At 38.2% G+C, this 17,119-nt stretch overlaps 1 long non-coding RNA gene across 1 annotated transcript in view; it reads left to right on the plus strand.

The window, feature by feature from the left end:
• The first annotated feature begins 2,189 nt into the window (after nt 1–2,189).
• Nucleotides 2,190–17,119, plus strand: part of LOC104142029 (uncharacterized) — a 109,675-nt gene continuing 94,745 nt past the window's right edge. The window contains exons 1-2 of the long non-coding RNA XR_693646.2: nt 2,190–2,262; nt 10,796–10,847. This is a non-coding gene — a long non-coding RNA (uncharacterized lncRNA). The remainder of the gene's footprint in view (nt 2,263–10,795; nt 10,848–17,119) is intronic.

Here is a 17,119-nt window from a genome sequence, read left to right on the forward strand (position 1 = left end):
CAATCATGTAAAACTGTATCTCTTGTAATATCAGTCTAAGGTTGTAAAGTCCTAGCTAGAACGTTTTGCATGTTGGGACTGTGTTGCTGAGAAGGCAGGAATAGCTAGTTGGTGTTTTAGGAGACTCTTCCCTCCTTCTTAAAAAGGGAAAAAAAGATTATATATCACATCAGGTCACAATAGGTGGCACTGTGATTCTAACTCTGATTTATCAAAGAATGCCTAGTTTATCTTTGTCCGTGACATTCATCCTGTACACAGTCCTGCATATCCTACAACTGGTCAGCCATGTGCTTCCCTTCCTGCTGCCCCTGACTTGAGAAGGCATTGCTGATACCAACTCTTCAGGCTAGATAGTTTGGTAAACTAAAATTAGCTGTGATTTCCTGTAAACTGACAGAAAAGTGCTTGAGGAGGTGGGGTACACGTGACTGCACAAGAAGAGAAAATGGAACGGAATCTCTACTGAACTTTCCATCTTAAGGAGAAGCCATCCAAAACCAAATTCTCCGTCACCAACGAAATCAGAGCAGCCAAGGGAAATCCAGGTTGGGAGGAAGGAGAGAGAATGAGCCTTACAGTCCACGTACAGTCTTGCATTGACACCTGATCTGAATAGTTTCATGATGCTGAGATATTGGAGATATTACATTTTTTTTAACTAGTATTGCAAAAGATTGAAAAATCACTAGATAGCATACAGTGTGCGCTATTCCAGTGCACTGTTCCACTGTTACTATTCGTCTAAAAGACAAACTAGTGACCATTGTGGACCCCATAAATAAAGATACCAGCACTAACTATATTATATAGATGAAAAAAGATGCTTAGCTCTATTCTCAGTAATTAATTGGCTAACTAAAATATGATGGGAAGGTGAAAAGGGATTATTTTTTTCTTCCTGAATCAACATATCACATGTTAAAGATCATGTACTTAATTAGAACACATTAGAAACAAATGTTCATTTTAAGTGAAGCACAGATTTAAGAGCCTCATAGAGAAAATGAACCCCCTTCATTAAGGAAATTTAAAGAAATACTTCACAGAAGCCAAGGCTGCAAGTTTCACAAATTACCTAGAAGGCTTCTTGATGAGGATCAGCGTTAGCTGTGTGCCTAAGGCTGGGCACAGACTGCCCAATCTGTCCTGTCCCCCTCCTTGCACCGGGCAGCACCTAGGCTCCATCTCTTGCTGCTTCAGGGCCGCTGGCTGAAAGGAAACCTGTGAGGCAAAGCGAGCCCACCCCATGGTCGGGGTCGGGGCCAGGACCCTGCCCTTTTGCCCCTTTGCCCTTGTGCTCCTATGTGGGGCCATTGCTGTGAGGGAAGGCTGAGCTCTTGGACTCCATGAGGACCCCTCCTCTTCCTTTGCAAGACCTCACCTCCTACCCAGCTGGCAGTTGTCACCGTAATTGCTTCACCTTCTCATTTGCACTGGGAGTTAGTTTTGAGAGCAGGTGCACCTGCTCTTCATCAAGGCCCTTGCTAGACAGCTGTGCCAACTTTGGGGTGCAGGGCACCCTGCAAGCAGCAAGGCGAGGAGGCACTTGGGAGTGAGAGGAGGTGGGTGCCCCCAGGCACCCTTGGTCCCAAAGCTGTGATGTGTGTTTCCAGGTAATTTACCTGCCATCTTGTGGGGGAGAGGTTTGTGTTCAATGCAAAGCTTTTAAAATGCAACATCACAAGATAAAAGAAAGAAAAATTCATTAGAACTTATTTCTGAAGACAGGATGTGTTGGTTTAGTTATTAGGCTTTCAAATGTTTCTGGATATCTAATAATGTGCATAGAAATAAAATAATTTTGGCAGCAGAAAAATCTTTGGATGACTTTGCAGAAGTATGTGTGTAGATAGGTTTCTGCTGTGCGTTATGCCTGTGTATTTTCCTGTGGAGATGAAAAAATTTGGCGTAAGAGTTCTTAAATGTATTTCTGGTGATGATAAAAAAGGCTCCCTGTCCCGTATGTCGCGGGTGAAGCGCGGTAGCCCACCCGCGTGTCCCTGCGGCGGGTGCTGCCGCGGCCCGTGGGGCTGCGCGCGCCGTCGCGGCCGTTGGGCTGCCCGCGGCGGCCGTTGGGCTGCGCGCGGCAGTGCGGCCGTTGGGTGGCGGTCGCCGCTGCGGGGCGGGGGGGGAAGGTGCGCGGCGGTGCCGCCGCTGCGAGCGTCGCCTCGGCTCGGCGCAGGCGGCAGGGAAAGGCGGCCGAAGGTTTTGCCGGAGGTTACAAACTGCTGTTTTGGGTTAAACCCTGCTCCTTTGAAGGTGGGAGCTGTCTGCGTGCGCGAGAGATCTTGTACCCTCTGTATTTCTTGTTTTGAGATTTGCTTACTGGGCAATATTAGTTTTACGGCGTTTCTCCTGTGGTTTGAATATACCGTGTTTTTGCCTATGCTGATGTGTTGCTCTGTTTCCCCCGCACCTGTGAGCAGGCAGAAAGAAAATTTATATAGCATACTTTTGTACTTGGAAAGCACTGAGTGTTTTGCTGTAACTGCAGCCTTCAAAATACAAGTTGTGTATGTTACTGTTCTTAATTTCAATGCAGGCAGTGTTATGGAGTGCTTTTGGAGGAAAAATGTTGTGGAAGCGGAGGGGAGTGTGACAGCAATGTACCGCAGGTGATGGCCAGGCTTGTGTCTTCTTCCTAAATAGCATCTTCTGCCAGTGGTGGAGATAGCATGAGAACTGGGCAAGATGGGGTGCTGGCCTGACTCACTAGGGTCTTGCATGTGTTTTTTTATTAGAGACCGTTCTTGTATGTTTGCTAAAGACTCATAATAGCAACACTCCTGAAGTTTGCCGAACTAAAATGAGAATATTTCAGTTCTTAAAACGATGTTAATTAGTTTGTTCTAGCTCACCAGTCTTTAAATTGCCCTTTTAAGAATCATCTTCTTTGACCTGAAGTGAATATACTATTTACTGATTTATTTTCAAGTTGTTCAGCTTTAAAATAAAATCTCATTGTTTCTGAATCAAAATGATCTAATGACATGTGGAATTATAAATCCTTTTTTTTCTAACCCTTTCTGTTGCCTGTTTTTTAATTAAAATTTCAGCTGCTTTACCAAAATTTTATCTTCAGAGTAGCTGTGGTACGTAGTAAGTATGTAAATAGCCACTTGCATGATTTGACTTCAGGAAGTCTGTAGGAGCAATAAAGAAGAGTTCAGATATAGAGTTAGTAACTATACTAAGAGTCTTTACTAAGAGTTAGTAACTATATTGAGTAAAGACACGTAGATTTGATCTTTGTGTATTTTTAAAAAATAAATAACTTGAAATCCTTTGGGTTCTTAGGACCTTCAAAGTAAAAGAAGCAGCAGGTGTTTAAGACCTTTGGAACACCTTACAGATGCAGAATGGTACCTAGGAATTTTAAAATCTGATTAATGGAACCACACATTGAAAAGATTCAGAGTCTAGAAGAATTTAATATGCACCGTACATCAACACTTCTAAAATACAGTATTTGAGAGAAAAATATTAATTGGAGAGAAAGCCTCAATATAAAGAATGTCAGCTTATCATGAAATACAGTGCTTTATTAGTCCTTTGAGCTATGTTATTCTGTTACAATTACCTCTTGTAGCGTACCCTTTCTGTTATGAGAGGTGGTACCTTTTGACCTATGGCCATAGGATTTTCTAGCTTTCCTGTGCAGTTGCCTATAGGTAAGTTTGTAATTTGTTATGTGTTATGTTCTGAAATTAACCAAGTTTACACTAAGCAGTAATTGAAATTAGGTGAATATTTAAAAAAAAACATTTTTAATGTATTTTTTAAATTGACTGCAAAGAACATAGCAGGAAATCTGAAATAAAGATGATTAACTTTTTCTCATTCACGTGATACATGATTTTCTTTGTCTATGTGTGTTTGTCACTAGAAAGAAACATCAATCTGTTAAAGCACAGCTAAAGAGAACATGTGTGAACATTTTAATCACATGGGGATCCTTTGTTATTTGCCATTTTGTTAGAAATAGAATCAAGCTAGGAAAGGTAGTGGTCAGATACTGCAGGAAAAAAATGCCAGTGCCTTACTACTTGGAGTGGTCTGTCTTGTCTCTCAGCATGCGTTACTACAAATGAATACTTTCAGCTGTATTCTTTCTCTTGAAATTCCTCTTATTCTCATAAGGGATTTTTCCACTACAGTAAGAATTTTGAGTTCAGTCCTGAAACAGTGGAAAAATGATTCCTCATTTCACCAGCCTTGAGATTAGACATTAGCCTTCTAACTAAATGTATGCATCAGTGGATTTTTTTAATGCATTTTCGGGAAATACGAAAATCATACCCACAGTTATAATTTGCTGTTTTATTATTTTACAGTTTACAGACTTTCTGAATTATGTTTTTTATAGAGCTAGAACATAATTTTGGCTTAATACTCTATCATGGCATGATACTATGCCAACATATATTAAAACTGTGAATAAGGCATTGTTGGGTATTTTACCTCACGAGAGCTTATAGGTAATTGCACATATTGTTAAAGCATAGATAAATGCCAAACTCTAACACAGTAAAGCCTGTACATAATGAAAGTCTCAAAAGGGATGTCAGGGAAGGAAAAAACCTAAGCAATGCAAAATAAGAAAATGAAGAAAACAGCATAAGTAAATGAAAGCAATATCTCTAGTTATTACTTAAGATTTGTTGAAAGATACTGTTGCAGCACAGAAAAATGTTTAACTGATGATATATTAAAAGTAGCAGTTAGAAGTGAAGGCAAAATTGGTTTTCCATCTCAGTCTCAAAATATCAGAGAAGGTACTTTGATTCTCTTGAAAGAAGAAATATTGATGCACAGGACAATGGTGAGAATTACCCTGCCTTATATACAAAGTAAATGAGTGTAGTTGAGACAGCTCAGAAAGTCAAGTTCTCCACATGCTTGTGTACATCAATCCATCTGGCAGATTGCTTCACTGTGCCAACAAGCTTCTAAAATATGCTAAAACTTGTATTTAATTTGGAACCTAAATGAAGCAAATTGGAAGCTCAATGAGGCAAATAAGACAACGTTACAGGAACAGTGTAGAATACCTGACTTGTCCTTTTCTTTCTTTTTGTTTTTTCCTGCTTTTCCCTTCCACTGTGCAAAAATATATTTAGTAATTACGTGTCAAGGACATGGAAAACGGAACCTAGAGAAGAAATAAATGCAAAGAATGTAAATAGCTGTAGTTATTACCACATTTGAAAGAGGGGAACTAAGAGAAACTGACCTGAAAAATCTGAAGTTTTGGAACAGGTAGTGCAGGAGCTTATCAAGTTGTCTATCTTTTGATGCTTCAGAGGGTCTTTATGTTTTGCTTTGCGATTTAAATAAAACGTAGGTTTAATGTTGCTATTCACACGCTATATTTCCTAAACAGGTCCCAGAGCACATTCTGCCTAGACAAAGCTTAGGGAGCACTGTTTTTTGTTGGTTTGTTTGGTTTGTGGGTTTTTTTAGCTTTATTCTTCCTGTATTATTCTTGTTACGAATTATGAAGCTTCCTAATGAAGAGCTGGATTTTGGTCATGGAATTTTCTGTGACCTCGTCAGCAAGAAAACTACGACCTGAAGCTGCCTTCACGTAAATGCAGAACCGCAGAGTACCTTTTTGGCCTCTGGGCCTATTTTTTCCCTTATATTCCCAGATAAAACAACTTAATTCCTTTAAAAGGTGATCTATTCCAATGAATTTGCACTTTTTTGGGGGGAGTGCAATATCACTAAGAAATTCTTTGAATTCAAGATTCTGTTCAGAATTCTTATTTGATGAGACTCTGGGGGTTAATATCCTGGAGTTTTTTTGGTCCCTATAGTACGCTCAGAAGGACTGCTTTGGGGAATCATTATGTAACTCTTCTACATAGTTGTGAAAAATGGCAATGCATTTTGGCGATTTCCTCATTACTCACATAGAGCTGAACTGTGGAAGGTGATACCACTTACTATTAAAACCGCTTGTATTCCAAGTTGTGTGTGGTAACAGCACAAGTGGTGCGTTCTTTCAGGTTTTCCATGTAGCTTTGATACACATCCTGTTTAATTTCATTGCATGTAAAATAGTTTTTTAAATAACTGATTATTAGTTATAAATTACTGATCATAGATAGGAGACTATGTAAAATACAGAGGTCATAGGAGAGTAAAGAACAGGATCCGTGTTCTTGGAACTGGGCCATTAACAGCATTAGAGTCAAGCATGACTCCTAAGCATCCTTTCATTAAGGTTTGCACTGAGAGGAAGTATGCATTGGTGAATTTTATTGACTTTTTAAAAATGTGAAACACGGTTCTTTCTATAATAGAAAGTAGGCTGTACGTATTTTTAATAACCACAGTTTTAATTGCCAGACTTGTTTTGACCTTTGAAAGTAGAATTCGTATCTTAAGAGTTTAAAACCCTATTAGAAAACTAATGTCAATGGTTGCCAGTTACATGATGCATGAATGGGATGCAGAAATTTGTCACTTTTAAAATATATATTTAAATCCTTATTTAGAAAGAAGAGTAAAAGTTCTAAGTGTATCTGCAGTATGCAGTAGATGACACTGTAAAGGAAAAAGTTCAACAGCTAGGTCAAACCATGATGGAGTTGCCATCTGGGAAAAGAACAAAAACATTGGAAAACCCGGGTTACAAAACAGATGAAAAAAACAGTGGAAGACTCGAGGTAACGAAACAAAAATGATAAACGAGGATATTGAGAAAGGAGGAAAGCAGGGAAGTGAGGGATGCAAAACGTAGATAAGGTATTAATGGAGATGGATTTTAACAGCTGTACTAACAGTGATTGCTATTTATCATCAGCCATAGGACTGCTCTGAAGCATCCTGTCCCTTCAAATGGATGTATCCAACTACCCTGTTTTCAAACCAAAAATATTTGTCTATTCTAGATGCAGAAGGAGATCTCAATACAAAAGGGTTACTTTTTTTTTTTCTTAATTACAAGCCAAAAAATGCAGCCTTCTCCCCCACCCCCCAAAGTCTACACAAGGGGTTTGATGTCAGCAATGAAATGGCTGCATACTATATAGGTAGCTGGCATTTTGCCTTAGCTAGCAGGCAAGCAGATGTACTGTATGCAAGAATAGGTTTTTAGACAATCTTTAGGGAGAAAACTCACTGCAGTAGTTCATTGAGTCTTGCTGTAGTGAAAGCATGGATTATTGTGGCTTTGCCTGAATCTGATGCACCTGCGGGTGGTGCAGGACAGGCTTTGTATTATGTGCATCTGTTTTGGATTTCTTTTTTTGCCTGGTCAGGGTGGTCTTTACCATGTCGTTAAAGCTGAATCCCGACCTGTGCTTTCGGATATCAGGTCCCAAAGCAGGAGGTATTTGAATGAATGAAGACTAAGTAACAACAGTGTAGTGCTTCTGCTTATGGCTGGTATTCACAATCAAGAGTGTTGAATTGATTGCTCACTACTTTGGTTTTTGATTTTGAGATATGAAATCTAGATAGAGAAATGCAGCAATGAGAACAGAATTAGAAATATAAATTTACTGAGTAGGGAATTTTTATACTTCACTTGGTCTTAACAAAGCTCCTTTAGATAGTGTTTTTGACAAATATGCGTGAATAAAAAGTTAGTGCTATTGGGGGAAAAAAACCCAAAAACCTCTCTAAATCTAAAAGTTATATAGGACTTTGACTTTTAGCTTTGAACAACTGGGACTGCATAGTCAAAGCGTCTGATTCAGGCTTACCTAAGCTTTCATGTGAAAATGCTCTGATACACTTGACTTTCATTATAGTAATCCTGACACCACCTAAACGTAATTCAGACAGCTCATTCAGGCTTTGAGCTGTGGTAAAAGCTTGGACTGCAGCATGATTACTCGAGATGTAATTTCAGTAATTTCTGTTCATTTTTGTCGTAGCATATCTCAGTAGCTTTAATGATGCCAAGCGCTGCATGATATAATGAGTCCTTGGAAAGGAAAACTGTTGTTCGGTGGAATCTCCTTTAGGTTACTTTCTTTTTAGGCTGTGAAAAATATACAAACTTTGTTTAGTTGACTATTGCTTTTATGGTGAGAATTCGAATTTCCTTTATTTTACTGTTTGAACTGTGTATGCAGTTGTCCTCAATGAACTATGAAGAGCCCTGTCCTGGATTATAAAATTAAGATGTCTTTCTCTTTCATCATTTACTATTTCTGCCACCTTTTGGGAAGATTTTATTTTCTACTATTTTTGTGTAAATGTCCATCTTAGCACTGGCTGCTTTGTATTTAAGGACCCATGATAATTTTTCCGGAATTATGTTCTTGAGGTTTTGTATCTATACTTGTTACAGTAACTGTTAAGTACTGCTGAAGAAAAGTGGACTCTGTTGTCAGAAATCAACAGATAACGTCCATCGTCCTTTTTATATACCAAAAAGGAAGGCATGAGTCTTTACGTATGTTGTAGCTGAATAGCTTTACTCTTGCATGCTTTCAGCAGCAGCATCAGTTTTCCACTATTCACATGTGTCAGTTTGCTTGGGAAGAAACTAGGCTTTCACCAGTTAGATCTTATGTTTAGAAATGCTGTAAGCTTTCCAGATTTCTTAGGGGAAGTCCTGACAGACTGAGCCTGAAGAACTGTCCTGTTCTTGAAAATTTTTTTGGAAAAGCTTTATATCAAATTGGAAAGCTCCATGTTGAATATTTGGAAATTCAGATCCAGAGATTTGAATTATTTTACTGTTTCTAAAACTGAGGCATTTGTGATGAAATTCATCTGCATCTCTTCTATATTAATCAAGCCAATATACATTGATTTCATTTTTGCTAATTTGCTATATTCCTCACTAACACGCTTTATAGTCTCCAGTGTGTGACCATTATATCTTTGCTAACTTGTTGAAACTTGAAGTTTTTAGTTGATATTTTCCATTAGAAATTGGATTTTTTCCCTCTCTCTGCCTCTTTTCTTGCTTGTGCAAGCACTTGTGAAAGCACTGCATGTGTTTACACCATTATTCACTCAACTTCCGAGGCATTCAAGGAAACCATTTTAAAATACTGGACTAAAATTAATGGGAATTGGTCATACTGTGAAATTTTAATCTATTCTACTCGCTACTGAAAAAGCAGTCTGCACTGGAAAACTGATTTCTGGTCTTGATTACTGCACAGTTGGAATAACGTCAAATTTTTTGAGACAAACTTCTGTTTACTTGCCGGAAATTGCTCTAGCCACAAGCAGCCAGATACTAATTCATTAGTTTGCTATCAGGCTTTTCTCCTTGATAGCTGCTGAAGGTCGAGGTGGCGTTACGTTATTTTCTTATATAGTTTACGTATCAATTCTTGGCCCCGCTACTTACGCTTTGAGAGAATATTTTAGATACATAAACTAGAATAATTTCTCCCTGGGTGTTATAAAATAAGGGTGGAAAAATACAACAAGAAGTGAGCCCACTCTGTTTAGAAGTGCCTATTCATCATCTGTTCCCCAGACACTATGATACCTGAACCTTTTGTTTCATTAGGCCCACTAGGAAGAAAATTGGATCATAAACGGTCACAATTATTGAAGAGAAAATTTTCTGGAGAATATGCTGGTACCATCAGACCTAGGTGAGGAGAAATAGGAAGTTCTTCAGTAAGAGTTAAGTCAGTGGTAAAAGAGCCTTTATCTCCTCCTGCACAGAAGTTAGGTATTGGAGTCACATAAGTGAACTTCTGTTCAGTGATGGTTAGCTCAAGGAACGTATTTATCCATGCCTGTGTCATTTCTCTGATTCTGACTGCACTATGAAGGAATTTCCTAACGTGAATCAGTATTTTGCCAAACCATCATTTCCTTGATATTTTTAGTCAATGAATGATGAATCCTCCCCTATAAAGTGGATTTTCATACCAAGAATGGAGTTTCTTCTGCTTTTTGCCAGTTAAGTTCTTCTTACTTCCATACCGTTAATGGTGACATGCACACCAGCCTGTGACAGCTCAGTATTGAAGTTTTTTTAGTGGAAGTAAACTATGCTGTGAAAGGCTAATAAGCCAGACCTTTCGAATGTTATTTCAACAAAAGATTTGTTGATGTAGAAATTTCTGATAAAGTTGCTGATCAAGAATGCTCTGTTCTAGAATAGCAGATTTGCAGTCAGAATATTCATTTGGGGTGTAGGAGATTTAAGCTCACATTATTTGACACTGTTGCAGCCAACGCGTATTTTATATGGTCAGGCAGGGAAGGAATTTGTATTAAGATATTCAACTGAATTGTGTAGCTGTCTAACCAACTAAAGACTGTTGTCTCTAAACCTGTGGCTCTCTGGCTTCCTCGTGGATGTTTCTTGAGAGGTCCTGCTTTCATTTTGCTTTGAATTCTTATTTTCTAGTTGGGCATAATTTCGATCTGCATGAGTATCACTGGAGTTTGAGTCTAATCATTTTTAGAATATCTTTTGACAGTGTGCCACAGGGCCAGAAGGGGAAGTTGGGAGAGAAAGGAGGTTTGTAGAAGTTTTAATTAAAGGATTCCTAGACAATTATTCTTTATGGTCTTTCCTTGATTAATCCAATTGGATCAGGTGGTAGACTGTATTTCTGTTTGATTCTGTGAGTATTGCTAACAGTAATAATGAAACAAGCATTTTCTCTCCATGGTCGTGCCCCACTGCAAATGGGCCATAACAGCATGAAATTTTTAGGCCATTGGCAAAAATTAGGTGGCGTTTAAAATTGGTTTCCTAATACTTACAGATATTTTCTTTCCCTCTGAAAACTTGAAACAGGGCCTGTGTACATTGAAGCTAATCAGCCTGTTCAACTTGTTTTTGGTTTAGGTTGTGAACTCCACGGGTGGTGATGGATGTCTCCTGTTCCAGGAAGTGCCAGGTACATCAGCAATATTAGTGGAAAAAACTATGACCAGGTTTTGATAAGCTAAGGTACATGCAGCATCCCTCTTTTTTTTTCCAAGAACCGATTTGTTCCTGTTTTTTAATACAGGAATAATAAAACTTTGCAAAGTTTTTTCTGAAATTGTTCTCTGAAACAGAGCACAACTGACATTTTCCTCATTTAAATGTTGTTTTATAGTAATCAAAAATACAAATTTATTCATTTAAGTAGATAGTGTAACACCAGAGTTGGAGCAGTTCTGCTCTGCTAATGAGTGTTGGGATGCTATGTGTAGTCATCCCCCTGGTTCAGTACTGTATGCATAGTTAATGGAACCAACTTACTCTGCCGTTTCCAGAACGTTTCTTATAATATTGGACTCAGTTCATTGAACAGTAGCTAATGAAATAAGTAAAAGTTTTTCACTTGTAGATTTGAAAACATAGCCAATTTGATAATCACGCTTTTATCTCGGGAAAAATCCATGGGTTTCCCAAATGAAAGCTGAATGGCTGGAATGCTTTTCAAAGCCTCATTTAGGGCAGAAGTGTTAATGAATCTCAGTTCACCTGTAAACGTACCTCAAGAAATAGGGAAAATATTCGTGAGTTTGGTGTTCCAGTTTTAGATAACAGTATGTCAATCTTTGTTTTAACGACATTTTGCTAATGCTTCAGAAAACTTTGAACAACGGTTTACTTGAATTCTGCTATTATTTTCTCAATTGCTATTAAAAGGTTTAAAATGTTTGTAAATATAACCCGAACAATTTCCATTACACTGATGATCTTCAGCTTGCTACTTAACCCGGAAGGCTTTTCAGCGACTTTGACTTTAGTTTGGAATGAACAATGTGTGATGGAAGTAACATGTCAGTCATTCTCTTCTTCTATAATTGAACCTTTTGGGAAATGTTTGATTTGTTTTGAGGGATGTAAGTGGTTGATTGTGTGTATTTTAGTAGCAAATCTATTTCTCATTGCCAGTCCGAGTATCCTGGTTGGACAGGAGGAATTTTTATTTGTGGAAGATAGAGGAACGCTTTGTCTAAAAGCTGTTCAGCAGTAGGTGGGGCAGCACAGTCGCAAGGATGGCATTCCGTCAGCGCTGTTGCGGTAAGGTTCCCCCTCCGCCTGGCGCAAGGTGGAATATGTACGCAATGGAAAAACCTCAGGTGCCTGAATTTTTTTCTTTTTCTCAAAATTGTTGAATAATTGCATGCTGTGTCTCTTATATCTCGCCTCGCCTCACCTCTTTTCTTTCTGGAACTTCAAATCAAGAGCAGAATGGGGCCTTTCATGCTCAGGAGAGTGAAATAACAAATGTTTGTGAATTTTGCCATGTGTTCTCCCTGGATTTGATGCTTCTCTCCAGACGTAGCTTTATAGTCGTCACTATACATTGTAGTGGTTACCCTTGTCTTGGACAGATGTTTACTCATGTGTAAAGAGAAGATGATAAACATTTCCTTGAGGGACATCCTTGAGGGATTTTACTATCACAGTCTTTAAGCTGTTTAAAATTAGTATCTTAGGAGCTACTTAAGAGGGTAAGATTGTAATAATTGTATGTCATTATTTAGAAGAAGTCTTCTACAAAGAAATCTATGGGTTTTTTTTTTTAGCCTGTGTATCTTTTGCCTTCAAGAAGGCAGTTGATTTTCAATATCAAAATTAAAGATTCTGCTGAGTACTCTGTTTTTCCTAAAGTAAGTAATTTTTAGTTATTTGTTTCATGGAAAAGTCATGTAGGTGATACTGCTGGCGTCATGTTTCTTAAGATATGTTTATATTGCAAAACATCTTACAGGACATCTGTTTGGAATACCATGAATTCCATTCTTTTACACGATGAGGCATCTAAATGTTAGCAATGATAATGCTTTATACTCTGATAAGTAGGTTTCCTTTACGTTTAGACTTTTACATTTCCTTCTACTTGCTTGGTAAAATTCCTGTATACCTTACTTTAGTTTTATAACAGAGCAGCATTGAAGTCTGTACTTTATTCCTGAACAACTTTGTCTGTTTTAATGTTTATCCTTTCAGATATAAAAGGGGAATTTGGCCATAATTTTTAGAAGGTACATCTGAGCTAATTTTTTTTATTTCAATGATAAGAAAACCCCAGAATGTTGTCAGTTAGTAAAACGTTCAAATCTCCCCTCCCCCCCATCATACTCTAAAATGCCAGTTCAAGAAGGGAGCTTTAGGGATTTTTTTTGATGTTGAAGGAATAGGTAATTCCAGGTACAAATATTGTTACTTAAGCATATCTTTGTGTTTTTGAATGTATTCTTACTTAATATTTATTCTTATTTCTCATTACTTCACATTTTTCAGGTGAAAAGAAACGAGCTCATTTAGGATCGTAAGATTAAGAAATACCTCTCTTTGCACCAGGATTAGAAATCTGTCCTTCAGTTTAGTATATGAAAATTTTAAGTAAGAAGTTGCAACTGAAAGTAATTATAGCCACACAAAATGGGCTTTCATTAAAATTAGAGAGAAAATTTGGTCCTTAAGGGGGGAAAAAACAGCTTGCTTTGACTGTTGTACGTTTCACTGGCAGAAGTAATTATGTCATTCCATAAGGAAGAACTAGGTTCAAGGAATTTGCAAAGGGCATTTTGTGCTCCGCTTTTAAGCCCACTTGGAAATTCTTTCTCCAAAGTATTCAGAAGAAATTAGTTACTCCAAAGACTATTTATAGGTAGGCTTTAAAGCCCGGACAGGACTCCAGTACCTAGGTCCAAAATTCCTGTTTTCCAAATCACTATTCATCTATGCCCATTCCTAGCAGTACATAAATTACTGAAAGTATTGCTCACAAAGTTTTCTGTGTTTTCTCCTGCCTGGTATGAATTCATGCAAACTTTCTAGTCTGACAGTAGCAAACTGCTCACTTCTGAGGCGCTAGCAGGGTTCTTAAACTGGGCTTCTCTTCACTGCAGGACCTTTCCTAGTAGGCCTTTCCAAAAAAAGATTTAATAAGTTATGCCTTAGAGTAAATGCAGATCAGCAGTTGAGATGAGTCTTATATCAGTGTGTTGGATATGAGGTCCCTCTTTTCCTGGTGATTTGGATAGGAGTTGAGTTATTACTAATTGGGGGAGTAGCTAAAACAGTGGACTGTGGGTACTGAGAATCAAAGAATGGCTGTTACTATGTGATTATTGCACTGTGAAGACTAGTTCCAGCTCTTCCTCGATGATTTCCCTTTCCCTTTAAGTGAAACATCTTCAATATTCAGAAGCTGACCGAGACCTTGATGAAGATGTTCTCCACAGCATTTTCTGCCAGCCTCTCTACCCGTTGTTCTGACTTTTGCAAATGTCATTCTCGGGCTTAGGATGCATGGGTAAGGAAGCTTTCAGTGCCCATGTCAGCATCTGCAAAATGTTTATGATTCAGTGCTACCTGAGTACACTTTTATAAGGGCTGTTTGGAATTGAGTTACAAATGCTGAGAAACCTTATATATATTGTAGGGATCCTTATATGGGTGGCATAAGGCTGACAAGAAGTTCGGGCCTCTTTCTTTGTGGATGCAGACTTAATGTTCAAACAGTACGGATACAAGACAAGCTTAGGCTCAAATGTGGCATTAGGCCCAATTTGAAAGGCTTTAGCTTGCTCCCTGCCTTCCCTTCCTAGCTAGAAACATAACCTCAGACACAGCTCTTAGGCACTGTACAGAGTTCTCAGATGCTTAGCTGAGACTGTATGGCAGGTACCACGAAGCAGCGAAGTACCTAAGTCCCTTTGTCAGTGCAACTCTTAAGTTTCTTCGTTTGACTTTAGATCTTGCTGTCTCGTGAGCCAGAGGCCTTTTTTTTTTTTTTAATTTTATTTTCCCTTAATCCAGTAGCATTAAAAATAGGATTTAATCTTCCATTCTGCTGCTTTTGGCAAATACGTAGTTGCAAAGCTGTGTGTTTATTCTCTGGATATGTCTTCCTTTGTACTAAAGGACTACATGCCGTTTTATTGTCAGTTTCATTATCTAGGCAGTTTGTTTATCACTAAACTTTATGTAGTGAACACTGGGACATCAGAGCCTGACAAATCGCTTACGTGGTCAAGCTGCAATTTTCGTGGCGAATTCTAGAGGACTGGAATGTAATAATGTGTCTCCAGTTGAATAGCAAGCTTTAGTGTTGTTTTTCAGAAGAACAACAACTATAGAGGAGTAAGTAGACTAGCAAATGGGAAAATCGTTATCACTGGCTAAATTACGTCAATTATGATGTTTTAAAAAATTTTACTCTAGGGAAAAAATAGTACTTGAGGATTGATTTGTGATAATTTTGCCGAGATATTAGAGCAGGTAGATTTTGTCAGCATTGACTTTTTTGATCGTCAGCTCTGATAATATTCTGATTATACCCTCTTTTAAAGAATCAGGATGTGGAGAGGATGCTGTGTTAGTATATATATTAAATTACTTCATGTTTATTTGCATGCCTTTTTCAGTGTTCAGTAGAAATTTATTCCAAGTGCCACATTATTGGCATAGTGACTAGCTGTCACAAATTTAGAAAGACTTGTTTTTGGTTTTTTTTTTTTAGATAATAATAATGAAAGGAAAATCTAACCCTCTGATCAAAGATGAAAAGAGTAGGAATGCAGGTCTTAGAAATCATATATCTTTACTGGCATTTTTAGGGCAAATCATGTGAGCACTTATCCGCTAGAACTGGGATGGAGTAGCCTGCAGATTGTATGGAGAGAAATATGTATTTATTAAAAAACTATATATATGTAACTACATCAAATTTTTGGCATCAGGTACTAAACGCTGAGTGAGGCTAATAAAGGCTAAAGCACTTCTGCTTTCTTTCTTTTCACCAGCAAAGTCACAATGGCCTTTGATCTACAGAATACTGGCTCACTTTAGCCATTTGTTTGGACCTGAGGGAACACACTTGCACATTCAGCAAATTGGTTTTAAGATTGCAATGTATAATAAGAATTGTATCTTGTTTATAGCACATATATTTGTTTCAATGTAGAGAGTAAGCCAGACAGCAGCTTGGGTGCATGTGTCTGGATTAGGGAGAAGAGTGTTATAACAGATAAATATTTATTCCTATGTAGTGCAACATTTTGGTTCTGAACTGATCTTGGGGAAGGGGATAGCATTTTTCTTCCGATATCTAGGACACGTGGGAATTTGCAGACATCCAAACCTGAGCAGATAACTGCCTGTTAAAGCTGTTTCTTTCCTGTATAATTTCAGACATAACAGCAGTGAATCATAGGCTTCCAGTTAAGATCTTTATAATCCTGTTTCCACAGTTGACAGAAGGCCAGCCCTTAGCAGCAGCTGATAAGAGATCAGCCTAATAATGTACTTTGCTTTCTCTGAAGAAGTTTAAAAGATGAAGAGGATTATTGGATACACTTTTATTTGTATCCTTGGTGTTTCAGTCTAAGAGTTTATCTTTGTTTGTATGCTAATCACAGCGGGACTAGCAATATGTGTAACAACATAAGTCAGAGTTTGTGTGAGAAATATCATGTTTACAACTAAATGCAATGTATGAGCCAATGTTAATGCCTGAAATGTTGGAAGGATAGATGGAAGAAAGATCTTTTGAAGTATGGAATGCCAAGAGGATTTGCTGTGGGTTGTTTTGTTGTTGGGTTTTTTTGTTTGTTTGTTGGAAGATATAGCTCTTAACAATGACTCCTAAAGCTTCCCAACACGTGAATATTTCCCAGTCTTTTACTGCTCCCTGGAGTAGAGGAAATAGCACTATAAAGGAGTCAGAGCTCTACAAAGAAGGAATCTCAAGGTTTGGGCCTTGGTGGCAGGGAGTTCGTTGGTACAGGAGTCAGGAAGTCTAGTATCAAGCTTTCTAACAGCAGCTTTCTCTATAATACACAATCTCCAGGACTAAGTCTGCTGAGCAGCAGTGGCTGCTTAGAAGCAAAAGTTGCTGGAACAGAATTATAAATGAAGCAGTGCTTCATCGCTTGACTCCTGGGACCATTTAGTTCTCAGAGAAACCCTGAAATCATGAGGACAGCTTGAATTCGTGCTGGCACGTGAGGTCTTCCTGCACTGTCATTTCTATGTTGTCTTTAACAGATACCAGAAAAACCCCACCCCAATTTATGAGTTTATGGAAAGTAGACAGAACGCTACATTCAGTTTTACGGCTGATTCCTCTGAATACAGTGGGTCAAATTAAATCATCAGTGCTGTTATCGCTCAGTCAGTTACAGAAGCAACATTTGTCATTCACTTTATTTGATGCCT

This window comes from Struthio camelus, chromosome W (genome assembly GCF_040807025.1).
Source record: "Struthio camelus isolate bStrCam1 chromosome W, bStrCam1.hap1, whole genome shotgun sequence".
Classification (NCBI taxonomy): domain Eukaryota; kingdom Metazoa; phylum Chordata; class Aves; order Struthioniformes; family Struthionidae; genus Struthio; species Struthio camelus.